Source organism: Aythya fuligula, chromosome 4, assembly GCF_009819795.1.
Source record: "Aythya fuligula isolate bAytFul2 chromosome 4, bAytFul2.pri, whole genome shotgun sequence".
Classification (NCBI taxonomy): domain Eukaryota; kingdom Metazoa; phylum Chordata; class Aves; order Anseriformes; family Anatidae; genus Aythya; species Aythya fuligula.
Window position 1 is genome coordinate 56,217,367 of NC_045562.1, and position 19,423 is coordinate 56,236,789.

The following is a 19,423-nucleotide window of genomic DNA, read 5'->3' on the forward strand; positions in this document are numbered from 1 at the left end:
CATACTACATAAAACCTAACGAAATTACTGTGAGACAGAAATTCGCAAATAATATTTCTACTCCTAGCTGTCTTCAACAGTATTTTCCATATAAATATTACCTGTGAACATCATTTAGTTAAATGTTCATAATACATTTTTGAAGGCAGTAAATGTCATTAATCCTGCTGAGGCTCAGTTTTCACAAAGAACATAGACTCCAAAACTCAATTTGAAAAGTCAGGTCTCCTAGTTCATGTCTCCCTAGCTATCCTGATTTTAAAGCAGCAGTCTCAAGCCCATCTCAAGCTGACATCAGAAGCTGAGAATATTAATGTGTGTCCTCTTATCATGTCAGACTTTACCAGATGAAGACAGAAATTATTTTTTCCTCTGATAAGGGAGACTTAGGGAGAGCTGGATACTAATTTCATTTTGATTTGTATTTTCTCTTTTCAGTGGTCTAATTCAAATTGCTTTACTTAAGTGATTTCTGATAAAATATTATTGTTGGAGAATGCTCATTCAAACTTTTCTTTAACTGAAGTGCATATAACATTCTGTTTGTTTGTTTGTTTGTTTTATCTGCTGGTTTCAAATTAGAATTAACATACAATGGATTTTTGCCATCATTTTTTTCTGACCAAGAAAAAATGAAATATTTATGTGTGAATTTATATATTTATTTATTTATACCTAAATTTCATGACAATGTAAACTTTAGTCCAGTCCCACTGAAAATATTAATTTTGGCTTGAGATAATCTTTTAACAGTCAAAGTTCTTTATATACAAAACAAAATCTATTTTCATACTGCAGCTCGAAAGTTCTCATTTAAGTGGCATACCTGCATATGACAAGGGGCAAGTTAGATGAGGTCCCTTTATGGTCCCTTCCAACCCAAGACTTTCTATGATTCTATGATAAATTTTAACAAAAGTTTAATACTGTCTCTCAGTTTTTGCATCACACTAGCTTTAGAGTAATTGACAATATTTGGGAATAGATTGGGAACAACAACAAAGAATAATCTGGGGGATTACTAATAATAATTAATAATCTGGTGGGAGAAATTATAGGGAAACAAACTGGAAAGAAACACTTCTGAGAAAATCTACTTTTTTTTTTTTTTTTTTTTTTTTTTTTCCTGAAAATAAGGAGAGTTGAGTAAGCCTTCTGACCAAGATTATGAATTTTGATATCTGCAAGGATATCAAAAGCTTAACTGTTTCTTGTCACATGACCATCCCCATTTCTTTTGGTCACTTTTAGCAAATTTGATGCAGTGGAAAATAAACTGATGCTTGCCACTATCAGTTTAAAAATAAGACAAATATTTACTGTTTTAAAATATAGAAATAAAAATCAATTTGAACACAAAAATAAAAACATAAAAAAGTTAAAACACCCCCAAGATTCAGTAATCTTTCCTTATATTTCAATTTGAACAAGCAAAATCAATTAAAGATTTTTTAATAATTCACTGGGAAGATGGTTGTGCCTGTATCAAAAATGAATGTATATATGTGAACTTTTCTTTACAGTAAATATAATATTGTGGAAGAGATTTGAAGTACCATGACAAGAATTCCCATTCTCTTTACAGATTCACACAATTCTTCTTCTTTATTCCCCTCCCCTGCCTTCTCCTCCCCTCCCCTCCCCTCCCCTCCCCTCCCCTCCCCTCCCCTCCCCTCCCCTCCCCTCCTCTTCTTCTGAATAATGAGCTATCTGAGAAACAACTTTCTTTACATATAAATTCCTCAAAGCTGATCTTATTTTGTAGTAGTCATTACACCATTAAAATAAAACAAATATGGGAACAGGAAAGAAAAGTCTTATTTCTTTGTAGAAAGTCTTGTCTTAAGTTATCAGATTTATAAAATTGAATTTGTAGGCGCACTGCAAAGTTGCCTCACTTATAACATTGTCATAGTGACTAAGCACTAAGTGCAAGCAACCGTACAGTATCACCTCTTGTTTATCAACAAGGAAATGGTCAATTAATCCAAAACCAGATCAGTTATTTTATTGTCTCAGAAATATCTGGATTCAGCAGCTATTAGGTTAATTTTAATATAATGTACTCTGGAAGATATGCATCATTTTCCTTATTAGATTTTTACAGTTTATATTTAACTTATTTTTACTTGAAATATTGTGCTGTAGCAGCTACCCAATGTACAAGGCAGTCACCCAGGAGGATAGCTGTACCTAGACAGGCTATTGGCACATGACTGCTTTTGTGAATTTTCTGGAGCACATTGTTCTCAGCTAAAGTTAGACCATATGCCTAAATGTCAGTTTTACCAGGGCCACAAGAGGAGAAATGGTAACACTTCTGGCATAAAGTTTGAGGGGTGAGAAATGGTAGTAAGCAATACAAGATAACAAAGGCAGATACAAAAGTAGCTTGTCAATATCTTGGTAATTGACATATGCAGAGAGAATTTATTTTATATTAATGCTTTACACCATGATGGCTTTTGATGTCAAACTATGAGCATAAAGGTCACATGTAAATATATATATATATATATGAACATCTCCAAAAGCATGTTTTAGTCTCTTAAGCAAGAGAAGATATAGATGATCATTTTGCTGTCTTAAGAGTGAACTAATAGCACTGTGTAAATGTTGGGGGCAGTAAAAATTTGTCCTTATATTTGATTTCCAAACCCAGCATCAAAAAGTTCTGATCCCTTATTGACTGACCACATGACAAGCAGAAAGTAATGTTGATATCTAAACTGTAACTTGTTTCACATAGGTAATAGAGAATTGATCATTTCAATCTGAGGATTAAGTGTTTTCTGTAATAAAATTTCAACATATAAAAATATTTTTAATGTGTCCATTTTTTTTTCTATCTGCTTTAAGTTTATATGTTGATATTCCCCAGTAACATTTGTTTTAGAAAAATAATTAATAAACTGACCTTTTATGTATTTTTAGAGCCTTTTTCTTGCATTTCAACTAACTTTCCAAACTTGTTTTCCAAGTAACGTGGTGTTCTTAAGTTGCTTTTCTGACTGGAGGTGATTCTGCATCTAAGTGTCTCTCTCATTAGCTAAACTTTGTGATCACTATATTAGTATATTATATCACTATATTAGATCACTATATTAGTATATATTAGTATGATATAATATGACATCTATCGCAAATTAATTCATGTGCTCCAAAGCAATACTTTTTCTTTGTTTAGAGGCCTACCTTTAACTGCCAGAGTATCCTCCTGATACATAGGTCCTGAGTTTAAATCCAGAGATCATTGCCCTGATGAATATTCATGTATGAATATTCTGACTCTACCCATTCTTGTCTTTAGATAACTACTTAGGCATAAATTAAAATGTTTAAATTCTTGAATACAACAGTTTAGCTGAAGAAATAAATTATTAGCACTCTGCTTCTGGGAAGAGCGGACACATTTCTGTAGAGTGTTGTAAAACCTCCATTTTAAAGGTATCGACAAAATTGAGATGCAATTCTGAAATAGCTTGCTTAACAGATAATTTTTTTTTTTTTAATTGAAATAACTCTCAACACTCAGAAAAAAAAAAAAAAGTTCTTATGTCCTTATAAATCTACTCTTTGTTTTATTCCTACAAGTTTTAAACTTGCTGACCAACACACATATTAGAAAAAAAAGTGATACTTGGAGGTTTTACTGTTTCTGCTTCATGAAAAAAAATAAATAGAAAAATGCTTCTGTCAAAACAGTAAAACAAATTTTGAGAGGAAATATTTTAAAATAACTATTTCTCAAATGTAGATGGGCTTGATTTTCTAAACAAAAGTGTTGATCCTGTCTAAAAATTACACAAGCATACCTTGCCCCTTCTCCCTCCCCCCAACAATACTTGCACGCATGTACACAAAAATGGTAGAGGGAAAAAAAGTTTTACTACATTAAATTAATAATGTATGCTTTTCACTTTCAAATAGTTTCTTCTTCCTGGTGCTTGTCTTCTTTAAATATTATTTAAAATGATAAACAAATATCAGTATGATCCACATGCACACTGATTAGAGGGATTTCAACTACTAACTCGTCATCTTAGTAATATTGTCATATACTTTGCCTACAAAATATATTGCTGTTAATTCGATATTTCTACTACTTTCAAACTTTAAATATCAGGTGCTAAATGCATCATTATAGCTAGTTATGGTGCTTTTAACTGGATGTCAAATGATCGAAAACAGCCTAGTGAGAAATAAATTCAAAGACATGCTTTATTGCCAAAGTAGAAGTGAATCATAAACTGTAAAGAAAAGGTATTTTAAAAATTTTCTTAGTTATGGTTTTTAGTGGCTTTTGCTGAATCCTAGTGCGTGTTTACTCATGTAGTCACTTGAGAACCTGGAGTGAACTGAAGAAAAGTGTTCAGAATTGATATATCTCCTGCAAACTCTGCTCCTGGGTAGAACAAATTCACCAGAGATGAGAAACCTCAGAGTTGATCATTGAGGGCAATTAAATGAATTACTGTGGAAGAACAGGAGATAACTCACGAGTGACATCTAATCTATTCTAATTTAATTGCACAAAAACTTAACATGGGTAATTTCAGAGTCTGTAGTGTATTGTGTGATGAGAGTATCACCCTTTTAAAAAAGATTTTCTGGGAACCTGCAGTCAGTTTAGTGTATTGTTATGGACATATAATATATTCTCCATTAGAAAAAAGTTTTTAGAGAAGCCCAACAGAGATAATTGTCATTGTGTCATCTCTGTATTTTGCATAAGGAGACAAAGGGTCCTTCTGACCCGTGGGCATAAATTGTAATTTATTTTCAAGAGTGCTCTTTGCCACAGATAAATCTGTTAACTTATGTCACTTTAAGAGGTTATGTCAATAGCAGAGGGGAACATGATTTGTATTTTAATTCTTTTTCACTGAAGTATTATGTAGCAAGACAAGGCTTGAAGAAAATAAAGTGGCAACAGTGTAAGATGGCATACAAGATGGACAGAATGAATGTCTCGACAGCTTTTTTACCTTGTAAGCCACCATATGGTTTGGTTTGTATATGTCTGCTTAGTTAAGTGATACATAAGGTACTAGTTAGTGTTTACAAGCCAGGTGCTTGGCCCAGATAGTGAATAACAGCAGGGAAAGAACATTTGTTGTCATATGCTTCTTTATTTTGCCTGCACTATTGGAAGTGGGTAAGTAGTCTATGACTTCTCTACTACTTATGTCCTTACATTATAAAAAGTCAGCATTTGTTTTGTTGTAGAGGAAGGAAAATATAATGCAGCTGTCACAGAAAGATTTTGTTCTCTCTTATGCTGCCCTTGTTCAGCATAAAACTACCTTTTTTCCTACCTTCATTCAATCTACTTCATTTTATATTATGCTTAAACACACTTTAATCCTGACTGACAAGAAATCTATAATTAATGTGTCTCAGGTGAATGTTATCACTGAGGGCTTGGTCACTTTCTTCTTTATGAATAAACCACTTAAGATGTTTGCCTTAATATCTTTTAAAATGTTATTCAGGATCATCTTATGTCTCCTCCAAATTGTTACATCCAGATAACATGTTCATCTCTCTGGATTATGAGTATGTTTTTCTGTGATCCTAACTAGAGAGCAAGAAATAGATTAACACACAAACACAGAGGACTTAAAATGAAGTGTTTTCCCTCACCCTGCACAAAATCTTGGTAACATTTTGTTGTGGTTTAACCCGGCCAGCAGCTAACACCACATAACTGTTCGCTCACCCTCCCCCCTCCCTCTCTGGAATGGGGGAGAGAAATGGGAAAGTGAAGCCCATGAGTTGAGATAAAGACAGTTTATTAAGACAGGAAAATAATAATAACAATAATAATAATAGCAATAATAATGATAACCAAAACGATGATAATAGTACTACTACTAATAATGTGTACAAACAAGTGATGCACAATGCAATTGCTCACCACCCGCTGACTGATGCCCAGTCTAACCCCGAGCCATCCGGCCTCCCTCCCCCGGCTAGCCACCCCTATATATTGCTTAGCATGACGTCAGATGGTATGGAATACCCCTTTGGCTAGTTTGGGTCACCTGTCCTAGGTCTGTCCCCTCCCAGCTCTTGCTGCACCCCCAGCCTGCCTGTTGGCAGGAGAGAGAAAGAAGCTGAGACATCCTTGGCGTAGTATAAGCACTGCTCTGTAACAATTAAAACATTGGGGTGTTATCACCACTCTTCTCATCCTAAGCCAAAACATAGCATTCTACCAGCTACTAGGAAGAAAATTAACTCTGTCCTAACTGAAACCAGGACATCTATCCACTCCTTATTCCATACCATTTATGTCATGATCAGGTTACACTCTTTCCCATACATTCTAATTAATCACCATTTTCATCTAGGGTATATAGTAGTCATGGTAGTGATGACATACAGTATTATATAGTAATTAACATGATACAATTCAATTCATGGGCTATTCTCACCCAGTATTAAATCCCCTTGAGGTACACATCAGACCTCTCCGTTCTTTTGCATTACCCACCAAGTGTATCCAGGTCCCCGAGCAAAAGCAATTCCACGAATGGGTTTGCCTTTTCCTGAGGCAGGAGTAGCCCAGACTGCTTTACCCAACATATTTCTTATGTGCACTACAGGAACTTTATCCCCTTCTACAGTACGTAACAGGTTTGATTGGGCAAGTCCAGCTCGGTTGGCAGATCCCCTAGTATTGACTAACCAGGTGGCCTTTGCCAAATGCGTATCCCAGTTTTTGAATGTCCCAGCGCCCATTGCTTTCAGTGTAGTCTTTAACAGTCCATTGTATCGTTCAACTTTCCTGGAGGCTAGTGCATGATAGGGGATGTGATACACTCACTCAATACCATGCTCTTTGGCCCAAGTGTCTATAAGGTTGTTTTGGAAATGAGTCCCGTTGTCTGACTCTATTCTTTCTGGGGTGCCATGTCGCCATAGGACTTGTTTTCAAGGCCCAGGATAGTGTTCCGGGCGGTGGCATGAGGCACAGAATATGTTTCCAGCCATCTGGTGGTTGCTTCCACCACTGTAAGTACATGGCACTTGCCGTTGTGAGTTTAAGGGAGTGTGATGTAATCAATCTGCCAGGCCTCTCCATATTTATATTTCAGCTATTGTCCTCCATACCAAAGAGGCTTTGACCATTTGGCTTGCTTGATTGCAGCACATGTTTCACAGTCATGAATAACCTGTGCTATAGTGTCCATGGTCAGGTCCACCACCCCTTGATCACGAGCCCATCTGTATGTTGCGTCTCTACCTTGATGGCCTGAGGTGTCATGGGTCCATCGGGCTATAAATAATTCACCTTTATGCTGCCAATCCAGGTCCACCTGAGCTACTTCAATCTTAGCAGCCTGATCCACCTGCTGGTTGTTTTGATGTTCTTCAGTAGCCCGATTCTTGGGCACATGAGCATCTACGTGGCATACCTTTACAGCCAGGTTCTCTACCCGAGCAGCAATATCTTGCCACAGTGCAGCAGCCCAGATGGGTTTGCCCCTGCACTGCCAGTTGTTTTGCTTCCATTGCTGTAACCATCCCCACAGGGCATTTGCTACCATCCATGAATCAGTGTAGAGATAGAGAACTGGCCACTTTTCTCGTTCAGCAATATCTAAAGCCAGCTGAATGGCCTTCACTTCTGCAAACTGACTCGATTCACCTTCTCCCTCAGCAGCTTCTGCAACTCGTCATGTAGGACTCCATACAGCAGCCTTCCATCTCCGATGCTTCCCCACAATACAACAGGACCCATCAGTGAACAGGGCATATTTCTTCTCATTCTCTGGTAAGTGGTTGTACAGTGGGGTTTCTTCAGCATGACCCACCTCCTCCTCTGATGATATCCCAAAGTATTTGCCTTCTGGCCAGTCCATAATCACTTCCAAGATTCCTGGGTGACTGGGGTTTCCTATTCGAGCCCACTGAGTAATCAGTGCAACCCACTTGCTCCATGTAGCATCAGTTGCATGATGTGTAGAGGAGACCCTTCCTTTGAACTTCCAGCCTAGTACCGGCAGTCGGGGTGCTAGGAGGAGCTGTGCTTCAGTACCGACCACCTCCAAAGCAGATCGAACTCCTTCATATGCTGCCAATATCTCCTTTTCAGTTGGAGTGTAGCGGGCCTCAGATCCTCTGTATCCCTGACTCCAAAACCCCAGGGGTTGACCTCGAGTTTCCCCAGGTTCTTTCTGCCAGAGGCTCCAGGTGGGGCCTTTCTCCCCGGCTGCAGTGTAGAGCACCTTCTTTACATCTGGTCCTGTTCGAACTGGCCCAAGGGCTATTGCATGAACTATTTCCTGCTTGATTTGTTCAAAGGCTTGTCGTTGCTCAGGGCCCCATTCAAACTCATTCTTCTTATGGTTTACTTGGTAGAGCGGGTTTATAATCTGACTGTAATTTGGAATGTGCATTCTCCAAAACCCAACAACACCTAGGAAAGTTTGTGTTTCTTTTTTGCTAGTTGGTGGAGACATAGCTGTTATTTTGTTGATCACATCCATTGGGATTTGATGATGTCCATCTTGCCATTTTATTCCTAAAAACTGGATCTCTCATGCAGGTCCTTTGACTTTATTTTGTTTTATGGCAAAACCGGCTTTCAGAAGGATTTGGACTATTTTCTTCCCTTTCTCAAAAACTTCCTCTGCTGTGTCACCCCACACAATCATGTCATTGATGTACTGCAGGTGTTCAGGAGCTTCCCCCTGCTCCAGCGCAGACTGGATCAGTCCATGGCAAATGGTAGGGCTGTGTTTCCACCCGTGGGGCAGCTGATTCCAAGTATATTGGACTCCCCTCCAAGTGAAAGCAAACTGTGGCCTGCACTCTGCTGCTAGAGGAATGGAGAAAAATGCATTAGCGATATCAATTGTGGCGTACCACTTGGCTGCCTTTGATTCCAGTTCGTACTGGAGTTCCAGCATGTCCGGCACTGCAGCACTCAGTGGTGGCGTGACTTCGTTCAGGCCACGATAGTCCACTGTTAGTCTCCACTCACCATTAGACTTTCGTACTGGTCATATGGGACCATTGAAAGGTGAATGAGTCTGGCTGATCACTCCTTGGCTCTCCAATTGACAAATTAGCTTATGGATGGGAATCAGGGAGTCTCGGTTAGTGAGATATTGCCACCGGTGCACAGTTGTGGTAGCGATTGGCACTTGCTGTTCTTCGACCCTCAGCAACCCCACAACAGAGGGGTCCTCTGAAAGACCAGGCAAGGTAGACAATTGTTTAATGCCCTCTGTCTCTAAGGCAGCTACACCAAAAGCCCACCAGAAGCCTTTTGGGTCCTTGAAATATCCTCCTCTAAGATAGTCTATGCCAAGGATACATGGAGCATCCGGGCCAGTCACAATGCGGTGCTTTTGCCACTCATTCCCAGTCAGACTCACTTCAGCCTCCAATACAGGTAACTGCTGAGATCCCCCTGTCACTCCATAAATACAGATGGGCTCTGGCCCTTTATAGATCAATGGCATTACAGTACATTGTGCACCAGTGTCTACTAAAGCCTTATACTTCTGTGCATCTGACGTGCCAGGCCATCAAATCCACACAGTCCAATAAACTTGATTGTCCCTTTCCTCCCCCTGGCTGGAGGCAGGGCCCCCCTAATCCTGGTCAGAATCTTCTTCATTTCTGTGTTTGAAGGACTGTCTGCTGGAAGTTGGAGCAGCAAACTTTTCAGAGAATCCCTTTTTCCCGATTGCTTTATTTTGCAACTCATGTGCTCGTGCCTCTAGGGTTGTGGTAGATTTTCCATCCCATTTTCTCATGTCCTCTCCATGGTCTTGTAAATAAAGCCACAGGGTGGCATGGGGTGAGTACCCACCATATCGTCTTCCTTGTGCAGATGAACACTTACCCCTGATAGCTGAGACACTGCTTTGTATAGGTGGGGAGGAAAATAATCTCTCTTCAAGTTGGTGAACCTTTTCAGAAAGTTTCTCCCAAGTGTTCTCTTTTAGTTGGTGGACACTGGTTTGTTCAGGTGAGGAGAAAGATACTCTTTGAGTTGGTGGAACTCTTCAGAAAGTTTCTCCACAGCTGAGACGCTGGCCTGTAAGGAAGATGAGAGACTTTCTTCGTACTGCCGAAGTTGTTTAGCCACTTCATCCACTGTGGGTTCCTCATCATCTTTCCAGGCCATTATTGCCAATGAACTGGCATATGATGATGGTGCACTCCATACAAACTTCTGCCACATGGGTCGTGTACACCTGACTTCATCTGGACCTGTGGATGTTTGTCTGAGGTCTGGATCCTCATAAATCACTTCCCGTACAGCTAATTCCCTCAGGTACTGGATTCCCTTCTCCATAGTGATCCATTATGCCTGGTTGACAGGCAAGTTCTTCCTTGAAGGGATACCTTTCCCTCACAGCTGAGAGGAGATGCCTCCAGAGGCTGTGAGATTGTGCTCCATCTGCAATTGCGTTGTCAATGCCTGCGTTTCTAGCAAGGGATCCCAGCCGTCTGGCTTCCCTGCCCTCTAATTCCACACAATTGGCTCTGGTGTCCCAGCACCTGAGCAGCCAGGTGACAAGCTGCTCACCTATACAATGACCAAAATCTTTTCGCACATCTCATAACTCATGCTGGTATAGGTTTCGGGTAGTTACTGTTGATTTTTTGGCATCCTCATCTTCCTCCTCCTGGATCCCCGATGGCCCAGCACACTTGACTGTGAACTGTTAAAGGTATTCGCCACTCAGTATGGATATTCAATAAAGTAACTAATTTCATCACAAAACAAACATACAAGCAAAATCCTGACTAACCTGGTTAGTTTCTTCAGACAGAGAATCACCTCTTAGTGTTTGATCATGATGCACTGTCTGGAGTTAGTTGAGAAAATAATATGTTTTGCTTTACATTGTATCTGAGGATCTGGGAACTGGTGATTATCTTACCATGTTTGCTCATAGAGACCAGTATTATGGAGATCTGGAATATATAGATAGAATTAGGACCATGAGAACCTATTGACAATCTTACTTCAACTATGCATAACGATTACTCATGCTACAAAACAGAGCTACCGAAGAATTGAACTGCATAGAATTTGATGCAAGATCAAGGCTGAAAGCCAAAAAAGTGACAAAGATAAACTATTAGTATTTTACCCAAATGATATGTGCACACTATTATTATTATTATTATTATCATTATCATCGTTATCATTATCATTATTATTATTAAATTATTATTTTGCCAATACATAGTCTGTTCTGAAAGTAGTATGACTCTTTTTTTTTTTTTTTTAAATTTATTCATGAGAATAGAACAAATGATTTGAATTTTTCAAAGTAGCACCCTTCTGCATCTACACACTGCTGCCAACAAGTTTCCAGTTTTCATACGCCTCTGGGAACACCTGGAGTGGAATGCTGTTTAGCTCCCTTGTCACGGCCTCTTGAAGCGCCTCTACTGATGCGTGATGCTTCCCCTTGAGCATTGATTTTATTCTTGGGAATAGAAAAAAGTCTGGTGGGGCCAAGTCGGGGCTGTAAGGGGGCTGAGGCAGTGTTGCCACCTTGTGCTGGGCAAGATACTCCACTACGCGGAATGCTGTGTGGCTTGGCGCGTTGTCATGGTGCAGCCGCCAATTGTTGACGATGGCTGGGCAGACAAGAGCAATGTGTTTTCGCAGTCTTGTGAGGACTTCCACGTAAAAAACTGCATTAACTGTTTGTCCGGGTGGTACAAACTCTTTGTGGATGAATCCATGTCGATCAAAAAAGCAAATGAGCATGGACTTTTGCTTGGATTTGCTCATTCATGCTTTCTTGGGGCGTGGGAAAGCAGGGGTGTGCCATTCTGTGCTCTGCCTCTTACTCTCCGGGTCGTATTCAAACACCCACGTCTCGTCACTGGTCACTACATTGTCCAAAAAGTCGGGCTCCTCATTCACATGATGAAGAAGATCCTGGCAGATCGCTTTCCGGTTGGCCTTTTGCTCCTCTGACAACACTTGCGGCACAAACTTCGCGCACACTTTGCTCATGGCTAAATTTTCTTTCACCATCTCAAAAACTTGGGTTTGAGGAATGCTCAGGTCATCAGCAATCATTCTGATACTCATCCTGCGATCACACGGTTCAGTAAATTTTTCACTTGCGACACATTTTCGTTGGTCTTGCTGTTCGAAGGGCGTCCAGAGTGGTTGTCGTCTTCCACTCTTTCCCTACCTTCTTGGAACAGCTTGTGCCACTCAAAAACACCTGATCTACCCATGGCAGCATCACTGTAGGCCTCCTTAATCATGTCGTGATTCTCTTTGCCTGTTTTACCAAGCTTTACACAAAATTTGATCGCTTATTGCTGCTCCAGTATACGCTCCATGATTCTCTGTGATGAGGTGTTTCGACAGGTGTTCACAGTAGAAGCGATCTGCTCTCTTCAACAGCCAACAGCTGACTGCTGATTTTTCCCAGCGTTCCCAATATCCCCCTCCACCGATCCTGTGCATGCAGACCGCCTCTCGCCCGCCCGTTCTCCCAGGATAAAGCCAGTCCTACTACTTTCAGAACAGACCATGTATGTAAGCAAAGTTTTAGTTGTCTTTTTCACAGCTTCAGAAACAATGAAAATCATGTATTAGTTATGGTAATATTAGAGGTATTGATACCTGACATTCTGAAAGAATCTGTTCCACTTGAGAATTTCAGAGTCACCTAGCAGAGACAAAAGAGACAGCAGCAGAGAGAACCTGTTTTGATACTACCAGTCTCACTAGAACAGCACGGCCTCTGCTTAAGCTAGATAGATTAACCTTCCCATCAGATGCTGAGAAGCCTGTACCAGCTGCTGGACTGACAGTGTGAAAACTGCAGCAAAGATTTTGACTAACCACCTTCTTACCTTTTAAATATTTAGTTTTAGGAAATAATAATAATAAAAAAGGATATTAAATAAGAATTCACAAATATTCTAAACTTTCTGTGAGCATGGTATCTCATCTTAGAAAGTGTAGCAGAACTTTTTTGTTTGTTTAAGTTGTTGAACTGAAAGATTTTCTATTTCGTTAGGTACTGAGGGAAATAATGATGTCTAAATCAAACTTATTTTAAAGGCATAATTAACAATAATTTTTTTTTTCTTTTTTGTTAAAATTATTTTCCACCCAAAAGAATTTTACAACTATGTGAAAGTGTTTTTTATTAATATTTTTATATATTTATGTTCTTTATTAAAGAAACCTATTTGCAAACTAACTAAAAAGTCACACAATGATTTCAAAATTACATCTGTATCTTTTTTTTTTTTTTTTTCTTTTTGAAATGTTACTATTACAGAATAGCTAAAATCACTTTGAGATTTTTTGTTTGTTGTTGCTGCTTTATTTCTATTTTTGTTTCCTGACAGAGAACTTCTCATAACTGAAAGCTGAATGTTTCAGGTATAACCTCAGCATGTCCAGAATATTTTTGTAACAGAAAAAAAATATATATATTTTTATTATAATCTGTACAGTAAATAATGAAATTTTCATCCTAAAATATTGTCACCCTCCTGTAAATGTTTTAAGTAAAAAGGAGCATTGCCTTTGTACTCACACAAAGAGGAATAAATAATTTTTTTTTTTTACATTTTTTTAACTTCTAGATTATGTCTATGAGGTCCACAGAAAATATATATATATACATACACACACACACACACATATGAAAAAAAATAATAGCATTGAACAGGAAATAAAATCTCTGCAAATAAAAATGGGACATACACTGCAAAATAATTTTGTCAATTTATCTTCCAGTTCACTGAGACATGTATGAAATCAAGAATTTGATATATAAAGAAAGAAATAACTCAGACTTTCAGAATAGATTTTTATTATTTTGCTCAGTTAAGAGATTAACATTAAGAGATTCATGGTTAGCAAGGAAGTCCACATTATTGATTAGATTGGCCATCTATTGATTAGATTCACCTAATCCAAGTTCAGATTTTTGCTGTGTGATGGGTTTTAAAAGCAATATCTTCCTAAAAATACAGATAGGACATGAGTGGGATTTTTGAAAGCATCAATGTATTTAAGTGCCATTGAAATCAATAAATAATAGTAGTAAGATCCAAAAATGCACTTAGGCATCTTAGGCACTTAGTACAAGATAGTCATCTGAGACACAGAGGGTGATTTAAAATAACAAGACATTTAGGTACTATGAGTCAGAAGGCATTTTAAGTTTGTACCTGTCTCATAGCAATGGAGGCTCAGATGATAGTTTAGTAGCTAGTGTATGCTCTTGGAGAATTTACCTCCTCCAAAAAAAATAAAGCCAGAGTCTGCTTTTTTTTTTTTTTTTTTTTTTTTTTTTTTTCAGTTGATTCCTGCAATTGTAGAAAATGTGTATAAAAGCAATCTCCACCTCTTCTTCTTCCTGTCTTCTTAAACCAAAACAAACCAAACCAAAAGAAACCAAGACAAACCAAACCACCACCAATGAACAGACAGAAACTCAGTTCTCTCTGACCAAACAGGTTCTTCAGGCTTAGGCATCCTCAGACCTCAGTATTTGTTTCTGTATGTGTATGGCTTTGCTCCACTGGATAGAGTTCCACTAGACCATTGCCAGCATTCAAAATCTTGCCACATATGATATCATGCTCTAGTAAATTTATTTGTCTTATTTAACATTTTTGTACACCAAAACATTTCTCAGAGGTTTATTTTTTCTGTATCTGGTCTCTTTTATGTGTTTATTGTGTTTATGGAACACAAAACAGTAATAATATTTCCTGATCTCTGTTGAGAGATCTCCTGATCTCTTTTTGAGGATGATAACATTAATGATTGTGAGATGATTTTATTTTTCTTTAAAATGAACAATATAAATATACATATAAACAATATAAATACTACATATAGATTTCCTAGAGTTGCATTTCAAGAAAGACAGTCTCTTTCCAAATAATTGCAGCACAGATAATCTCAGTCACTACAAGTATAACTGCTGAAGTGAGCAGTATTTTATAATTTTGTCATGAAACTTTCTGGACCATATCCACAATTGGGTTTACAATGCCCTTTCATGTATCGAGGGCAGACGAACAGCTGTTGGACTACAGACAATACTTTTCAAAGTGCAGACAAGGTCAAAACGAACAAATTGAAACAGAAGTATGTTCCTAACAAATGTCTCCTTCCAGAATAAATAAGGAAGGCCTAGTACCTCAGCATGGAAAAGCAAACTGGCAAAATTTCAACTTTTAGAAAAAAAAGAAAAATTCAGCCATTAAAACTAATTCTCATGGATACAATAAGAAGACTGTCCAAAAAACAATGTATGAAATATTTGAATTGGGAGAAAAATGCCACATTTTTAATAGCGTTTTAATATATAGCATATTTTTAACATTAGCTAAAATTCTAAAAAAAAAATAATAAAAAAAATCAAAGCTTGTTGATTACTTTGTAGCATTACTTAAAGTTCTGGTCACTCCATCTCTGGAAGTATATATATGTATATATATATTCAGTATATATTCTGGTAGAAGTGAAAATGATGATAAGATTTACAGAATATCTTCTAGAAAGTATGTCAGTTAGGATGGAGAAGAAAAAAATGAGGATGAATAGAATAGGGGATAAAGGATAGCATTATTTGTTGAGCAATAGCTAGTGGTAGCCTAAAGTATAAAGATTAAAATAAAAAATATAAATAAAAACAAAACAAAACAAAAAGACATAATGCATTCTCATACACAGAACACATAGCCTATCTGTAAACTTTCCCCTGACTTCCTTTTTCTGTTTTCCTATTCTTTTACTTTTTCTATTCTTTTCACTATCCCTGTGATTTTCATAACTGCACGACTGACAAATAGGAAGCTTACTCCATGTCTCCTCCTTAAAAGATCCCTTATATCTTTGTCTTTGCAAGCAAATAAAGAATTGACAGGATTGGCTTTCCTTCAAAACAGTACAAATGAACTAGTTAGATATGTAAAATATACATTCTTATATAGTATTCCATTAAATTATTGTTGATAATTGTGTGTGTATATAAGTATGCTATACATGTACACTGCTTTATATGTATATGTATTAAAAATGTATAACACACATGGAATTGGTTTAAAAAGGTTGTGACAAAATACTCAAACATTGATGGCAACTAAAAGAAAAGGCTTGGTACTATTTCTGGCTTTGGAAAATGGTAACCTGATGATTACCAAAGGCTAGGACAGTATACTAGGGGAAATATCCTATACTGTCCTTATTCCTCCTTCTTTTTCTAAAAGTCATGGCTGCCGTCAAAACAGGAATATGGAATCTCAGATTCGTAGTTTGAAATAATACTGACCACATAATTTTATGACATTAAATTATATATTTTTAGGCATAATATCAGGCTGAGATGCAAACCCAAAAAAGTCTATTTTCTCTGGAACTTTTTCATTGTTTATCTAGTATGTCAGCAATGGTGTATATATATATATTTATACATAGATGGATCTCCAGATCTCATTGAACATAACAGCTTCTGATGTCTCTGACTTAAATAGTATTTCTATAGTGGGTTTTAAGGTAATAACCTTTTTGTTTGTTTAAGAAACTAAAAAAACCCTAAGTTTTTCTAGTATATGGAAATCAAGAAAAAAATCAAAAGAACATAGACTTCTAGGTTACAATTTCAAAGGACAAGAGGAAAACAAACAAATAAAATGTATTGTGACTTGAGTTGTTCACTCTCTTTGAATGAAACCAGCCAAAGACTAAGTTATTGTACCTATATTTTAATGAAATTGAAGGAATAATAATGGATTCTGCTAAAATTCTCTGAGGAAACCAGGATTTAATTTGTTGAAAAAAATGAAATCTCAAATATAATATTCTGGTGTGCATAAAAAAGGAAAGAACACATTTATTATAAAATGAAAAAGATTTTAAGTCACTGCTTTAAAAGTAAAGTTGGAAACATCTGCTTCAGTTTAAAGCTATAATTTTCCATTAAAAAGTGTGTGTGTGTATCTTTAATAAACCCTAGTTTCCTGTCTTTGAAATTCTCAACATGATGATTATAGAACCATAGAATATCCCAAGTTGGCAGGGACCCATAAGGATCATCAAGTTCAATTCCTGGCACCACACATGTCTACCCAAAAGTTTAGACCATATTTATTTATTAATTTATCAGAATAAATATATTTATTATCAGAAAAAAAAATATTTATCAGAAAAAAAAAATATCTGTGTTTCTTAACAAATACTCAATTCCCTGAAAGAGATGTAGGGATACCAAAACAAGTTCACATAAATAAGCAAATTTGCATAACTAAAATCACAAATATTTGTTCAGAAACTCCACAGAAAGAAATAACAGCTCACATTTGCTTAGCAAAGGAACATCATTCTGCATTATGCATAATTGTAGTTGGTCTGAAACATAGTGAAGAACTGATCTAAAAGCCAAGCATACGATTGATTGTTCAATGACAAAACAATCTTTCTCATCACAACAAATTTTCTCTTGATGTAGGCTGTGCTAATGGTGCAGAAAAAAAATAATCATGTCATGGGCAAGCCAAGGATTTGCTGATTTCTCATAAGCTCACTTATATCGTAAGACATAATTTGACATTAGATCTCAAGTCAATACTATATAGAAAAAAAAAAAAAAAAGAGTATTTGAAACACATCTTCCTGTAGTGTATGGAGCATTAGAGCAACTACAAGCAAAATCAGAGTCAGCATAGCTCATCTTACTTTCTTCACTATGGGCAACCAGCTCACTTAAGTTTTAAGTCAGAGAACAACATCCTCCAAACTTAATTGTCACAAAGGTCTTTTGTTGGTATGCAGTAACTACTAGGTTGTTCCAATTTTACCATATATATCCCATGGATACACAGCAGTTATTAGTTTAATTGAAAATGTAGGTATTATATTTATTGTCCTGTAAATGTAATTCGTGTATTTACAGACATGACATTGAGTGTGATACGCTAAAGTTTTAAGTAAGCCATTTTCATTTCAAAGCCAGCTGTTATGGTGCAAGTAAAGAACCCCATAAAAACTGCTAAAGCATTCTCAGAAGAGGAAGAAGGAATGAAAAGAGATTTTGCAGAACATGGTTTTCCTTTCCAAAGGAAGTTCTGTTTCAGGAGCTAGTCTTCATAGCATCTCATTTCAGAGATAATATGTATTTCTCTGAGCTTTGAATTTGCATTTTGAATTTGGTCATAGCCTCAGTTTTATTGTCAAAGGTTAACAAACAAAACACTATGCCTTATAAATACTGCACACCCTTCATCTTCTAACATCTCTCTATTTTTCTTCCTGAATTATAACACTATTTGTTTAAAAGAAATAAAATTCAGGACTGTAATATTGTCAAACTGACTCTACCTCACAGAGTATTTATACATTTTTTTCAAAATTTTATGACCATAGATTAATAAGAATTTGATTTTATTTAAGCTAAAAAATATAGTATTTCTCCATTGTTATATAAGTAAAAGTCACCTGTTAATTCTTCTCAAACTATAACTCTTTTTATTCTAAATACATTTATGGCTTTTATGTTCATGATATTAAATTTTTCAGTGTCAGATTACAAGTGGACATGATACAGTTGACAGATTTCATTCCAAAAACAAACCAAACTAAACCAAAACCAAACCAAACCAAAAAACATAAATAAACAAGAAACAAAGATGAATGATGGGGAAAGAAGTAAGGTAAATGAAAAGCTTGAGATTTTATTTTTAGTGAGCATTGCTCAAAAATTGTCATTACAAATTATTGATTTGTGGATAAAGTTGCAAATAATAGAGAACAATTAATTAATTATGCACTGATAGCCTCTTCTGAGTTGTGCTCAGCATCCCACTCTGATATGACTTCAGTGATTGTCAGTGTTTGTTACCCAGGTTTGCAGTTATACTGTAAACTGCAGTTATACTGCAGTTATACTGTTTGTTATACTGTAGTTTGTTACCCAGGTTTGCAGCCCCCTTAGTAGGTGGTCATTGCCAGAAGTACTGTATATATTATGTATGATTACATCTTTCAAGATCCACTGTGAAGTAGTTTCTAAGTCGCCAACACACATGAATAACACATAAATACTGTGTCTGTTTTTTTGTTTTATTTTTGTTTTTTTTTGCATATTTTTTTAAGCAAAACTTCTTAGATTTTCTTATAAGAAGCCAATAGGATTTTGAGAAACCAATAGGGTTTTGAGAAAACAATCAAAATCTATTATTAGTCTTTTATAGTCTTAGTCTTTTTATTAGTCTATTACCAAGTCTTACTTATGATTTTTTTTCTGTTCTAGAATGTTGATTTCTCCTCCCACTCTCAAATAAATTACTCTTTGATCTGATAAATCTTCATCAAAACAGATGTCTGTTCTTGTGAAGACCTGTTTATCTTGATGAATTCTGATCACCTGTAATCACAGGACTAAAG